The sequence below is a fragment of the Thermobia domestica genome, chromosome 9, assembly GCF_964235325.1.
Source record: "Thermobia domestica chromosome 9, izTheDome1.hap1.1, whole genome shotgun sequence".
Taxonomy (NCBI): Eukaryota; Metazoa; Arthropoda; class Insecta; order Zygentoma; family Lepismatidae; genus Thermobia; species Thermobia domestica.
The window spans coordinates 262361183-262375786 of record NC_137462.1 but is presented as its reverse complement, the minus strand read 5'-3'; the positions used below and the strand labels follow the sequence as shown (position 1 = coordinate 262375786).

Sequence of the window (14604 nt, the reverse complement as noted above, 5' to 3'; positions counted from 1 at the left end):
TATTCTCCTGACTTGGCGGCTTCAGACTATCATCTGTTCATCTCCCTGAAGATGCACACGGGTGAGAAAAATTTTCAACTGACGAGGAAGGTGGAGATGATGAATTGAGCAAAAGAGATGCCGAAAGGCTTTTTTGATCAAGGCATAAAAAATGATTCCTCGTGTCACTACGTGTATCGAGAGCGATGTCGACTACATGGAAAAATAGTTCACATATGTATTGATGCAAACATGTAGAAGGTTTGTTTTAAATAGATTTTCTGAAACCTACAAAAATCTAATAATCTAATACATTTTGGACATACTTCGTATTTCACGTTTAAAAGTATCATCGAAACTTAAAGTCAGTGGAGTCATGAGTTTGAAACAGAACTTCTACACGACTGATAATTGTAAGACTTTGTGACAAGCAAGAGATACATTGTATCATTTCTGATGTTCCTAAGAGAAGATCCGGATCATTTCATACAAGTTCGACTTTTTCGGCTACCAGTAACCCCTTAAATATCGTCAGTAACTGTACATAGTGATAGGTTAAACTGTTTATTTTTCTGAACGCTCTTAACAGTTTACCGGTACTCAACAACAAGAATCAGCTTATTTGAATGATTTAGCGGCTCATTTATCTTTTTACAAGGGGGACCGAGGGCGTGAGCTTTAAAATAGTATCATATCAAACAATTCTTTGGAATTAAGTATTTCAAGTTTAGACTTCATTAATGATAAGCAATTCAAAATCAAAATAAAGAGGAAAAATAAAGTTATAATTTTACATTTAAACCAAACTATGATTAATTCAAGTATAAAATACAACGCAAACAAAACATGCAATTTATATAATATGCGAATTATTAACCAACGCAAAATATTCCTGGGTATATTTCTGAAACATTACTACTTTATAGCTAATGCAAATTGTTGTTAAATAGTAGTGTTCAAAGTTTGTCGCTCTCTAAATCTCCTCCTCTTGTGAATATCTGCATTGTATTTAAAACAAGAACCTCTCACAGTGAACGCTAGTAGCTATGTGATGCTTTTCGTATATTCAAACTACCGAAAAATATAATGAAAAAAACACTAATCGTTGGTGTAACTTGTTTCTAAGTTTAACGTCCCACGCTATGCTTCTAAACTAACTGAGACTTCGTTGCTGTAATATTTTATTTTCTAAATTCAAGTACACGAGTCAATAATGTGATATTGTACTTTTTAAATGGAATGTACTGTACTTACTATCTCAGAGAGGTATTCAGCACATACCTGAAAAGACAAAATGTTCACATTTTATTTACATACATACATACATATATACATATCAAAGAAATCTATAGCAACAAAATGCAAATTCTGATATATTTTCAACCAACAAGATATGTATTAATCTTCAAATATTTAAAGAAGAACATACCTCTGACCCGGATCATTTTAAATGTTTCTAAGACAATTTTTAGTAATTATACCAGTATAATGTTTCAGTTTCCACTAAATAGTCATTTCATTAGTATAAAAATTATAGCAGTTCATTATGGAAAAGACTTATTTTAGTTAACACAATAACGAACTTTACTCAGTCGATTAACAAAATTCCTTTGTGTTTAGAAAATATCATACATAACGAATTTTTTGAGGGTTCTGTTTTTAAACACTGAGGGAACCTCAAAATAAAAAATAAAGGAATTTTATATTTCCTTTCGTACACTTAACACGAAGCATTGTATAATACAACAATTACTGCAGAGACCTTATTATGTGCATAGTTTCCTTGGCAACCTGCAAATCACAATTCTGAACATAAAGGCTGTACATTGTGTATGAGTAGAAAAGAGTCTTTGTTATATAGTTGGAATCTAATTAATATAGTGTAGTCTTCTTCCGGTGAGTAAGTGCATGTCGACATATAATAAAAATATAATACTTTAAAATGTATTACAATTAAGTATGTTAGGCAATATTTTCACGTATCATCAAAGTGAAACTTTCGAAAAAGCACGACCATTTCACAAACTTTACTTCTATACTGATAATAGGAGGGATCATTCAATTAGATATATGCATGTACAATCAGCGACAATAGTTCTTTGTTTGATTAAATTACTTTCGCAAAGAACTTCAGAATGGAAGGACAATTTGAGGACAGTTTTCAGTAAATTAAAAAGAATGCAATTTTCTGTACATTCCAGACATACCACTGTTTTACGGTCTCGCCACACCACTGTTATTCCCAAACTAAATTCATCAAACGAAAAAAAACTTTTGTCACCGACTGTACAAATTAAACTGTAGTAATTCTCTCTTGTGATATTATGCCTTCCTTACTATAAACAACATTTTTCAGATACTGCCACCATTTCTTTCTGATGTACCATCTTACTGTTAAATATTACTCTCAATCCTAAGTATGTAATCTTTGTGGATGGGATCCCGAATACATTCTCTCCATTCAAATGCCTAATATGGTTGATATTCTGAGTATATCCTCGCTAAAATGTAATCTTTAACAATTTTGACATTGTTTTGCCATCCCATACCTTGTTATTGCATTCATGGAGTTTTCTCCACACTTTAAATGGAAGCATAGAAAGTCCTACTAGTAGAGCATTATTTAAATATTGTCAGTAAAATAGAGAAGAGTTAAACTGTGTGACAAACATCTTGGCATTTGAAGGCGGCGCTCCAAGTTTCCTTTAAATGCTGCTAGCAAATGAGAGGCCAGCGGTATTGCCACGTTTATTTTGTACACATCCACGTCTATCCCCTAACACCTGATCGCGCTGTAGTTTGTCTGCTTAGCCATAGCCACACCCCTTAGAACTCGGCAACGTCGCGTCAGAGCTTGCGTTTTATTTGTTTAGCTGAAATGGCAAGATGTTTGTCACAGGCTTTAATTGAAGTGCCGGCTTGAGATGTTAAATATATTTACCGATTTAACTGTATTAATGCTGCATGTCTCATGTCTGTTTTTGCTAAATTTGTGTCTCCTTTATGAACACATGCCGCCTTATGCAGAGTCGTTTCGACATATGATTAGCATCATACTAAAGGTCTGACTACTGCAGGAAACATATGTTAGTCGAACTCTTTAGTATAGCACTAATCACGTTACAAAACAACTCTGCATAAGGCCCTATAAGTTTTGTTTTCCTATCATTCTTAGAAAATACTCAAAGTTTAACAGAGTATCTTTGGATTCCTATAACGATATTTTCTAATATCTTTATATCGTATCGTAACAGCAACAATGGTGCAGCATTTTCTTCAGTAATCTTAAGGGAAAGTTTACGTAGTAGTAGTTTCATTTTATATATTATATAAAACAGTGGCCTCGTGTAGCGCAATCTCTAACACTATCGCCTTCGATGCGGGCGGTCCTTTTTTCGATTCCCAGTAGGGGCACACGGTCGAAAAAGTGGAAAAATCTTTTAAAGGCTAGCTATCTTGAATGAAGTATTCCTCATTCACACCAGGCAAATGCCGGGGTGATACTCAACTTATAGATACCAGGTCGCTTCCTTACTTCCCTTTTCTCGGATAGTGTGCTTTCAGAGAGACGTCATACATGAGAAAACTCACAAATCTAATTTCGAAATATATATGAACTGTGCAGATGGCAAACATACTTTTAATCAATATGTGACTAAGTTTTTTTTTTCCAGTCCAGATCTTACTTAGACACAGATGTTCATATTTTTGTATATTTGTACAATTCTTTCCACCATTGGAAATAGAATCCCCTATACCTGGTATTTATGATAAAGGTGGCTCCAAATTAAGTCCGTACCTAACGTTTTCAGCTGAAAGCAATTCTTCATATAAGATAACATTATAAATTTCGTCGCGAAATAGTATGAAAACTATTTGTCGTTTGATAAAGAAATATGACAGTATGTATCTGAAAATAATGTAGATACATACATAGATACTGTGTTGGCGAATGAACGAATCTTCTTTTCCTAACCATGGAGAGTGCAGTCAGGTAATACAAATTCTTGACTGATTCTCACAAGATAGACGGAGAAGAAATCAAGAATGGAACCAGATGACATCGTACATCTAACAATATGAGGAATGCATACTTTCGAAGTTACTGCAGCTTAACAGCCAGCATGAGAAGGGTAAAAGGTAGTGTTTGGAAAAGAATGAATGAGAACAGGGAAGATTGACTGCTATCAGAAATCAAACAAACTCCTCTACCTATAAATGCTTTAAAGAAGACTTGTCAAATTGGATTTATTTCTCTATTTATGTCATTTTTCAATCCATTTTTATCCTTTGTTTAGTGTTTAATAATGTAACTAGCCCAGTTAAGTGTTTCTCACTGTGTTTCGCGGATCACAAGTAGTTCTAGACGTCTGTTACAGTGGTCCTCTTAGATTGAATATTAGCCCCTACCCCAAAAAAAAAAGAGAAAAAACCTAAAATTCAAATGAACCGCGTTGAAGATCTCAAACAGATGTATATTATACAGCAAAATTTTATCTCACATGTGTTACAGAAAATATTAGCAGTAAATATTGAACACCTTTCAGCTTTCTCTCTATATTGCGGTATATCTATTCCTTTCTTGGCATATATGAATATTTTACTCTATTACCTCGAATTATTATTACGTATTCTGCCTGTTAACAGGTTCTCAAACTAACGAGTTTACTTATTTTAGGTTTGGATCTAAAAGTTTCTTCTGCGTTCATCAATCTTTAGCTTCCTCTTTTAGGTTTGGGTACAAAACCTCGCGGCGACAACCTCGCTGCCCAAAATCTCGCCGGGCCGAAACCTCTCCTGGCGAAAACCTAGTCGCCCAAAACGTCGCGGGCCAAAATCTCGCGGGGCCAAAACCTCGCCTTGCCAAAACCTCGTCTTCCAAAACCTCGCGCCCCAAAATATCGCCATACCCAAAATCTCGCCTGACCAAAACCTCGTTGTAATGATCTCGCGACACAGAATCTCGCATGGTCTAAATTAAGCGAGACGTAGTGTCGCCTGGGAAGAAATGTCGTCAGGATAAAACCTCTTCACGACGATTTCTTCAATGTAGAATGTTCTATATATTACTATATGTATATATTTAGTAATGTAACGTGGGTTCCTGTCTCCACGGCATGGCGCGTCCTCAGATTGCGGATCGAGGAGAAGGCCTCTAGATATAGAGGTTAGCTGCGAATATACTGAATAAGCAGTCGCGGACAGCCGACTAGGAGTGCTCCTCCAGCTTGGGGGTTTGGGTAAGGCTAACACCCTCATCCTGTAAAAAAAGGTACTTGTTCAGAAACACTCACAAAAGCCTCGGACAAGGACTGATAACTTGGCACGACCTCGGCAAAAGAAAATGGACATGAGATTTGGAACATAGAATATGAGAAGTCTTTATAGGGCAGGCGCTTTAAAATCTCTTACGAGTGAGTTAGAGAAATACAGGATGGACCTAGTAGGAGTTCAGGAAGTTAGGTGGGAAGGAAATGGATCTGAGAATTCCGGAAATTTTACGTTCTTTTACGGGGAAGGAAATAAAAATCGCCAGTTAGGAACAGGGTTTTTCGTTCACAAACGAATATTACCAGCAATTAAACGGGTTGAATTTGTTACTGACAGACTTTCTTTTATTACTCTCAAGGGACGGTGGTGTGATATTATTGTTTTAAATGTACATGCTCCAACTGAAGATAAGGGTGACGATATAAAGGATAGTTTTTACGAAGAAGTGGAACGGATATTTGACCAACTCCCGCGATACCATATGAAGATTCAATTAGGGGATTTCAATGCGAAGGTAGGACGAGAGGATATTTTCAAACCGATTATAGGGAACGAAAGTTTGCATAAGGAAAGTAATGACAACGGTGTTAGACTCGTGAACTTGGCAACATCCAAAAACCTAATCGTGAAGAGTACAAAATTCCCACATCGTGACGTTCATAAATACACTTGGACATCACCAGACGGAAAAACGTATAATCAAATTGATCACGTTTTAGTAGATAGAAGAAGACAATCTAGCATAATTGACGTCCGGTCGTTTAGAGGGGCTGATTGTGACACTGATCACTACCTGGTAGTAGCGATAATACGGGAGAGATTATCGTTCAATAAATGTAATATTCAATGTCCGAAAACGGAGAGATTTAATTTAAAGAAATTAGAAGAGAGCCATGTAAGAAATGAATACCAGATTGAAGTTTCGAATAGATTCTCGGTTTTAGAAGACTCGGAATGCACTAGTGTTGAGGATACTTGGATTGAAATTAGAGATAGCATTAAAAGTTCAGCAATAGAAAAATTGGGACACGCGGAAATACGTAGGAACAAACCATGGTTCAACCAAGAATGCATTAAACTAGCAGAGAAGAGAAAACAGGCAAAATTACGGTGGCTACAAAATCCGAATGAAATAACTACACAAAATTTCGCAGATATCAGGCGGGAAACTTCCAAAACTTTTAGAACAAAGAAACGCGAATTTTTGAAAGCTAAAATTAAGGAACTTGAAGATAATAGTAAAAATAAAAATATTCGGGACATGTATAAGGGGATAGGCGAATTTAAGAAAGGCTATGAACCTCGTGCTTATATATTAAAGAAAGCTGACGGAACAGTTCTCACTGATACGGATAGCCTCCTAAATAGATGGAAAGATTTCTTTGACGATTTGCTGAACTAGCAGACAAAAACTAATGCGCGTGGAGACAAGGAGATACACACCGCAGAACCATATATTCCAGAACCCAATCGAATAGAAGTAGAAGTCGCTATAAAGAAATTAAAGAAACACAAATTTCCGGGTGTGGATGAAATTCCGGCTGAGTTCATTTTAGCTGGAGGCGAAAAATTGTGGAACAAGATACACAAACTCATTCTTCTTATCTAGAACAAGGAAGAATTGCCACAAGAGCAGAAAGAATCAAACATTGTTCTAATTCACAAGAAAGGCGACAAAACTGACTGTAATAATTATCGAGGCATTTCTCTTCTGTCAACATCCTATAAAATCCTTTCAAATATTCTATTAGCAAGACTGACCCCATACGCAGATGAAATTATTGGAGATTATCAGTGCGGATTTAGACGAAATCGATCAACTATCGACCAAATATTTACCATTCGCCAAATACTCGAAAAAAAAGTGGGAATACAATATCCCGGTACATCAACTATTTATTGATTTTAGAAAAGCTTACGACTCGGTTAGGAGAGAAACATTGTACAACGTTCTTACAGAACTTGGAATACCGAGAAAGCTAATTGGATTAATTAAGATATGCTTAAGTGAATCCCAAAGTAAAGTCCGGGTAGGAAAATTTTTGTCCACGAGCCTTCACGTCCAAAATGGCCTGAAAGAAGGAGATGCGTTGTCGCCATTATTATTTAACTTTGTGCTGGAATACGCTATAAGGAAAATCAAAGATAGCAACCAGGGCCTACAGTTGAACGGTATTCACCAGGTGATGGCATATGCAGATGATGTAAATTTAATAGGGGATGATAGGAGAACAGTAGAAATAAATGCAGAGATCTTATTAAATGCTTGCAGGGACATGGGTTTAGAAGTAAATATAGAGAAAACTAAATACATGGAAGTGCGTCGGGACCGTAATACGGCAAATTGTGGGGGCGTTAAAATATTAAATAATACTTTTGATAAAGTGGATACTTTCAAATATTAAGGGTGGCGAGCACAAAACTAGTATAAATTACTCTTGTAGTAACTCTTACTTCTTTAGTCTGGACTACTTTAGTAAAGTACTTCCGTAGTAATATACTCTTTTAGTAACTGTTGAAGAGCTCAATTTCTACTTACTTCTTTAGTTGTAACTAAAGTAGTAACGCCTTTTTACTAAAAAAGTAAGCCATTTCTGTACACTGCTGGCACGTGCATTTCGTTTTCTATCGGCAGCTGAAGCTTATCGGATGATGCGCCTATGAAAAAAGGCAGAGAATATGGGGTTGTAGTGAAGAGCAGGAAGTTGTTGGAAAAAGCATGCGAACTTCATTCGTTAAAAATGCGTTTAATACGAGAGGAATATAATGCAAAAATGTTGTTAATTGAAAGACAAAGACAAATCATGGAAGAAGAGCATAGCCTTAAATGGAAAGTTCAAGAATGAAATGGAGCAAACTTCAGGTTCCGGTTCTTCAGGCAATATGTTCGGGAAGTTTATGTTTTTGTAAATAAATATAAATATGTTTGATATGTATAAAACATATTTTATTTGCTTGATATTTTTTAGTGGTTTATGTGTTTTTGTTTTCCACATGACATAATATTTGTGTATAATATTTCAGTGTTATTATATTTAATTTTTCTAATATTAATATTAATTTGTGTTAGCAAAATTATAAAAGTAGACATCTTGTTTTTCTTAGAAATTATCAAAACAACTTTATTGTATAACTTTGTGTACTAAAGTAAGAAATAAAATGAAAATATTAATTCCCTAATCACAAAAAAGAAAAAGAAAAGAAAAAAAGAGAGAAAGGTAACTATAAAAGTATACGTAAATAAAAGAAGTGCTTTATTTATTCATTTAAGGAGGAAAAGTCTTTACACTAACTTGTTATTTTACGAGAAAATTAGGTACAATTTTAATTAAAAAATAATTAAGTATAATAGACCTTCTGACAGATTGCCTTGCAGCATCTGCTTCTGTATGAAATACATATTGGTTGGTCATTCGCATCCATAACACTAATATAAGGTGAAACACGCCTTCAGTTCTATTCCAAAGTAGTGTAGAACTGCAGCAGCCCACACGTGTTCTGTTTATATCGCATTGTTTTAGTAAGAATTTGGAAACGTTTCTTTCAACACCGAATGTACGTTCTATTACACATCTTGTAGCAATACGGGCTCTAGTCTAGCGCCCTTCGGCTCCTATGTGGGGTATAAATTCAGAAGTCATAAGATGTTTGGAGAGAGCATATCCACTGTCTGCTTAACAAGCAACCCATCATATTGTCCATTATTAAATTCTACAGCAACTCTACTATTGTCCCAAATGCGTGCATCATGTGTGGAACCCAGCCAACGGCTTACCATGTTCAAAAATTTCATATTGGCATCACAAATGATTTGTGTATTGATAGAAAATAAATTTTTACTATTTCTATATAGTTCTGCTTGTGCTTCAGAAGGACAAAGTGTGGGTATATATATACATAAACTATGACCCCCATGACATTCGGCAATCCACTAATTCGATAAAATTTCCTTTTGTTCATTGATATATTTTCTTGTTTCTGTGGCATGGATACATACAGTGGCTTTAAGGCAATAAAACTGTCTATCACTCTGTTAAAAGCTCTTCCAGCAGTTAATGAGATCCCCTGCTACAATTTGATAAGTGTGTACACTCATGTTCAAAACTATTGTCGCATGTCTATAAATATGTTGTTGTAGGAATATAATTTGATAACGAATTCGCCCGGTATTTCTTATAATGTTAATATGTGTATAATCAGCAAAGACATGTATGTGGCAAATTCCATGTCAAAAGAGCAGTAAATAAGAACAATAAAACAAAAATAAAACTTTCTCATTCATTTAGCAACATTTTGTTTTATTAATTCTAATTTTCGTATTTATAATTTTTTCCTATGAAATTAACCACAAATATACATTTCCCGCTTATACACATAGTATCAGTATTAAAAGTACCCTGCAAAATCATTATCAAATTATATTCTTACAAGAAGACAGTTATAGATCTGCGATAATCATTTTGGACATGAGTGTACCAATGCGAAATATTTGCAAGCCACAAAAGAAGTTGCAGCTAGGAGACAGAGCACGGTTCCTGTCAGAATTATGCTACAGTTACGGCTCCAGCATACCAAACAGCGATTTGAAAGATTCCGTACGAAACCAAAACCGCTCTTTGAAACCATTGTCGTTATACATCGCAAATGGATCTCTTCTCTCCATTAAAACCCTCATTCTTGGGATGTCTATCTCATCCTCCATCTCCGTATATTCTTCGTAGTCCAGGTAATCCATAGAATTAGATATATAACACGTAGAAACTAAAAACACACTTTACTCTCTAACTTTACTCCTACGACTGATTAGGAGTAAATTTTGACCTTATTTACTCCTAAAGTTACTAATGTAGTAGTGTACTCTATGATGGTGCTCTCCACCACTTCTGGAGTAAATAAATTTACTACAGTAGTAAATGAAAATTTTTCTTCTGTAGTAATTTACTCCTTTAGTTCAGTACTCTCGACTGGAAGTCGCCGATTTCCTTCTCTCTTAGTAAGTTACTACTTTAGTTTCACTTACTATTGGTTGGTGCTCGCCACCCTTAGGATCAATATTAACAGACGAAAATCATATTCACGAAGAAATTAAATGTCGACTAAAAGCAGGGAATTCGTGTTACTATTCGGTTCAAAATCTCTTGTCGTCGCGAATTCTGTCGAAGAATTTGAAGCTTAAAATATATAAAACGATAATCATGCCTGTTGTTCTGTATGGTTGCGAAACATGGTCACTTACTCTGAGGGAAGAACATAGACTGAAAGTATTTGAGAACAGGATCCTGAGAAGAATATTCGGACCCAAGAGGAACGAGAATGGGGAATGGCGGAAACTTCATAACGAGGAACTACATAGTTTATACGGCTTACCCAACATTTTTAGGGTCGTCAAGTCTAGGAGGCTTAGGTGGGCAGGTCATGTAGCTAGAATGGAAGAAAGTAGAAACGCTTTCCAAGTCCTGACTGGAAGACCCATAGGGAAACGACCATTAGGAAGACCTAGGCGCAGATGGGAGGATAATATTAAGATGGATCTCGCAGAAATAGGAATACAAAGTAGAAACTGAATGCAATTAGCTAAGGATAGAAGTCAGTGGAGAGCTTTTGTGAACGCGGCACTGAACCTGCGGGTTCCATAGGCCATAGAGTTAGTTAGTTATATATTTAGTAATAAGATATAATTACATTAAAATAATGACAAGAAAAATTCTAATGCATGCTTTGGAAATTATTTATATAAAAATTAAATGACTACGTTTGTTACATTATACCTCTTGAGCCATCCTACCGATGTCAATCAAATTTTCAATATATATGAGGTTTGAGCCTAGGATGTCTTTTATAATTTCACTTTGTTGGCACAACAAAAGGGAGGGGGAGTGGGATATTATATATATATATATATATATATATATATATATATATATATATATATACAGAGCCGTAGCTAGAGATTCAGGCGCCCCTACTCTCACCACACCAAGCTCTTCCTTCCTTTTTTCTTTTTACTTATAAGAAAAGCAGCAGATATTGTTATACTACACTGGATTTTTATTAAGCTGCAGGCGAGATTTTGGCCCACGAGGTTTTGGCGGCGAGGTTTAGGCCACACGATGTTTTGGGTGGCGAGGTTTTGGCCCGGCGAGATTTTGGGCGGCGATGTTTCGGCCGCAAGATTTTGTCCGTATCCCCCTCTTTTAATTCCCAATATGTTACTCTATTTTTTAAATCATCGATCACTTGTGTTGTTCTTTTTCCTATTCCTTACTTTCCTTCCATATTTCCTTCTATGGCAATACCGAGATGATGAAGACATCTCTTCGCAAGATGCTTCCAATCCAATTGGCCTTCCTACGAAAGATGATTGCTAAAAGCGTCCTCTTCTCTGCTATCCGTTTTAGAACAACTTCATTTGTTAACCTCTCTGGCTTACACTTCTTTAATTTTTCTTTGTTCTACTCTGACCAGTAAAGGCGGGTTTCCACGGGATATTCTCATAACTTTCGATTTTATAATACTGATAATACTGGTTCCCATTCAGTGGTGAAATTTTTCCGATTCATAAAAAACACTCCACTTATTCCTACATCATTGTTTTTTAGTAAAATTTATTTGCAATAAATATTGTCTGAAATAAGTTTCATGAAGTGAAAAAATCTAACCATTCTTTAATTCTGCAAATACGTTTCAGAAACTTCAAAGTATTCTTCCCTCAGAATTCACCCTTGATCTCATAAAGTCATATTTCGTCAGTTTAATACGCGTAAGATGAAGGTTTCTCATAGCTTTACTACCTTTCTGGATTTACATACTTGCAAAATATATAAATAATTAGAGGTAATATAAAGTACACTCATGTCTAAAATGATTGTTGCATATATATATAACTGTCTTCTGGTACGAATATAACTTGATAATGATTTTGAAGGCTACTTTTAATACTGGTACTATGTGTATAATCGGGAAATGTATATTTGTAAATTTCATAGGAAAGGAATTATAAATACGAGAATTAGAATGAGTAAAACAAAATGTTGCTAAATGGACAAGAAAGTTGTATTTTCGTTTTATTGTTCTTATTTACTACTCTTTTGACATGAAATTTGCCACATACATTCTTTGAAGATCATACACATATTACTATTATAAGAAATACCGGGCGAATTCGTTATCAAATTATATTTACACAACAACACATTTATAGTCATGTGACAATTTTGGGCATGAGTATACCTACTGTAAATTTTTGTCTATCCAAAATTCCAGTTTAAGTAACTCATGAAAACAAATGCTGAATATTTTCTGAAAATAAACATCGAAATATTAGAAAACTTTCCGGTTCCCGAAAGCTAACTGCAAAATTATAACTTGTTGCTGTCTAATTTTTCTCTACAGGAATTAAATTTTATAGCTCAATGTGCGGTTAAATATAATGGGAAAAATTTTGCTCTCATATCACTTTACATAATCTTCAAAATTATCCGGCTTAAGAAAAGTTTGTCCACTTGTTTCTACATCGTAATAAAAATTTTCCGATCCATGAAACTTGCTTTCACTTGTTCCTACAGAGCAATAACATTTCCCGATTCACAAAAAGTTCACTTATTTCTACAGAGCAATAAAATTTTCCGATTCATGAAAACGTTGTTTTACCATTTGCTTCAAAATGATAAATATTTTCCGACTCATAAAAGGTTTTTCAATTTTTCCATACACGACAGAAAATGTTCGATTCCTGGAAATTTGTTTCACTTGTTCCTACATAGTACTGGAAATTTTCTGATCCATGAAGATTTTCAGATTCTTTAAACGATCTTTCACTTCCTAACATTTCTATGCATAAATTCAATAGGTTAATGAGGAATTGCTATTTGATTACTGATATTTGCTTAGAACGGAAAAGTTTCGGAAAAATATAGCAGAAGATTTTCTTGATTTCCATACAGTTTCCCAGTGTCAGCTGTTTTGTCAATCATCTCCTCTGGTCTTTCTTCGGTTCTAGCTATAATAACCGTATCACCTGTATACCTGATCTTGTTAATGATCTGCCCTCCAATCTTGAAAATTCCAATTCCCATTAAGGCTTCATTCATTAAACATTCACTGTAAATGTTGAATAATTTGGGCGACATACTACATTTCTTACCTGACTCCTCTTCCAAGCTTCATATTATTGGTTTCTCCCTCATTCAAGTGCAACTTCACTCGTTATCCTATGTACAGGATGCAAATGAGTCGTCGGTCTCTCCAGTCGGTCCCCGATTTTTTCAAGTATTTTCAGAAGTTTTGTTCAATTGACCCAGTCGAAAGCTTTTTGTTAATCGATGAAGCAGAAACAACTTTTTTCACATCAAGAACTTGTTCTGATATAATAGTCATCACCCCAATAGCATCTCTAATGCATTTTTCTTCCGTAAATCTAAATTGATCTTCGTCTAACATCTCTTCTATCTTACTTTCCAATCACCTGTTCACTATACGCGCAATAACTCTTCCAGTGTGGAAAATGTAGCTAATGGATCTGTGATCGCTGCACTTCTTTGTTTGCTTTTTCTTGGGTAATGCAATCACTGTAACGTGAAGAAAATCCTTTGGTCATTCTGAGGTAGATCTTGTTAATAAGAAAAATCAGTACTTTCATTGCATTGTCTGCTAGTCCTTTAAAAAATATGCGGATATATTGTCGCCTCTAGTGGCTTTTTCCTAGTCGCATGTCTTTGCTTGTAATACTTCACTTTTGAATATACTAGGTCCTTTTCCTTCATTATTCGTCTCTTCCTCTGCTTCGATCGCAATATCTTTGGGATGATTCTTCTGATTATACAGATCTTTTATGTACTCCTACCAAATTCTTAGGGTTCCTTCATGGTTAGTGACCATATGACCTTGTTGATCTTCGATTCAAAACGTTCGTATACTTTTGTTACCTTTCCCTCCTAATTCTTGTATTTTCTGATATAACAGATGATTTCTGTTGCGCTATTGAAGTTCCATTATTTCTTCATATGTGTGTTCTCTGTACTTTTCTTTGCTTTTGTCCATCTATCTTCTCAATTCATTATTCAACCTTCTGTATTATTTGATGTCCATGGTTTTTGCTCTTCTACCTATCTCCTTTTTCTTAAACATTACTTAATATATCATGATTTTTTCTGTCTTCTTTCTAATCTGTCCATGTTATTGTGGAGTGTGTCAAGTAGAATCTGTTTAACTTTTTTTACATTACCTACCATATCAGCCATTGCACAGAGTTTTTCTTTAATCTCGTCTTTCACTGTACTGTCCATACTTCTTAGTCGCTCTAAGTTCCATTTTCTATTTCTCATCCCATTTTTCTTGATTGATTTCAACCGGGTT

At 35.1% G+C, this 14604-nt stretch overlaps 1 protein-coding gene across 6 annotated transcripts in view; it reads right to left on the bottom strand.

Moving 5' to 3' along the window:
- The window catches only part of SPR (G protein-coupled sex peptide receptor), a 2424528-nt gene that overhangs the window by 1669026 nt on the left and 740898 nt on the right, over positions 1-14604 (bottom strand). For 3 of the 6 annotated variants that reach the window (XM_081726000.1, XM_081726002.1, XM_081726001.1), the window contains one exon: positions 1234-1260. The exons of the other annotated variants lie outside the window; for them this stretch is intronic. The gene's annotated coding sequence lies outside the window, so the exon portion shown is untranslated. The remainder of the gene's footprint in view (positions 1-1233; positions 1261-14604) is intronic. 6 annotated transcript variants of the gene reach the window in all.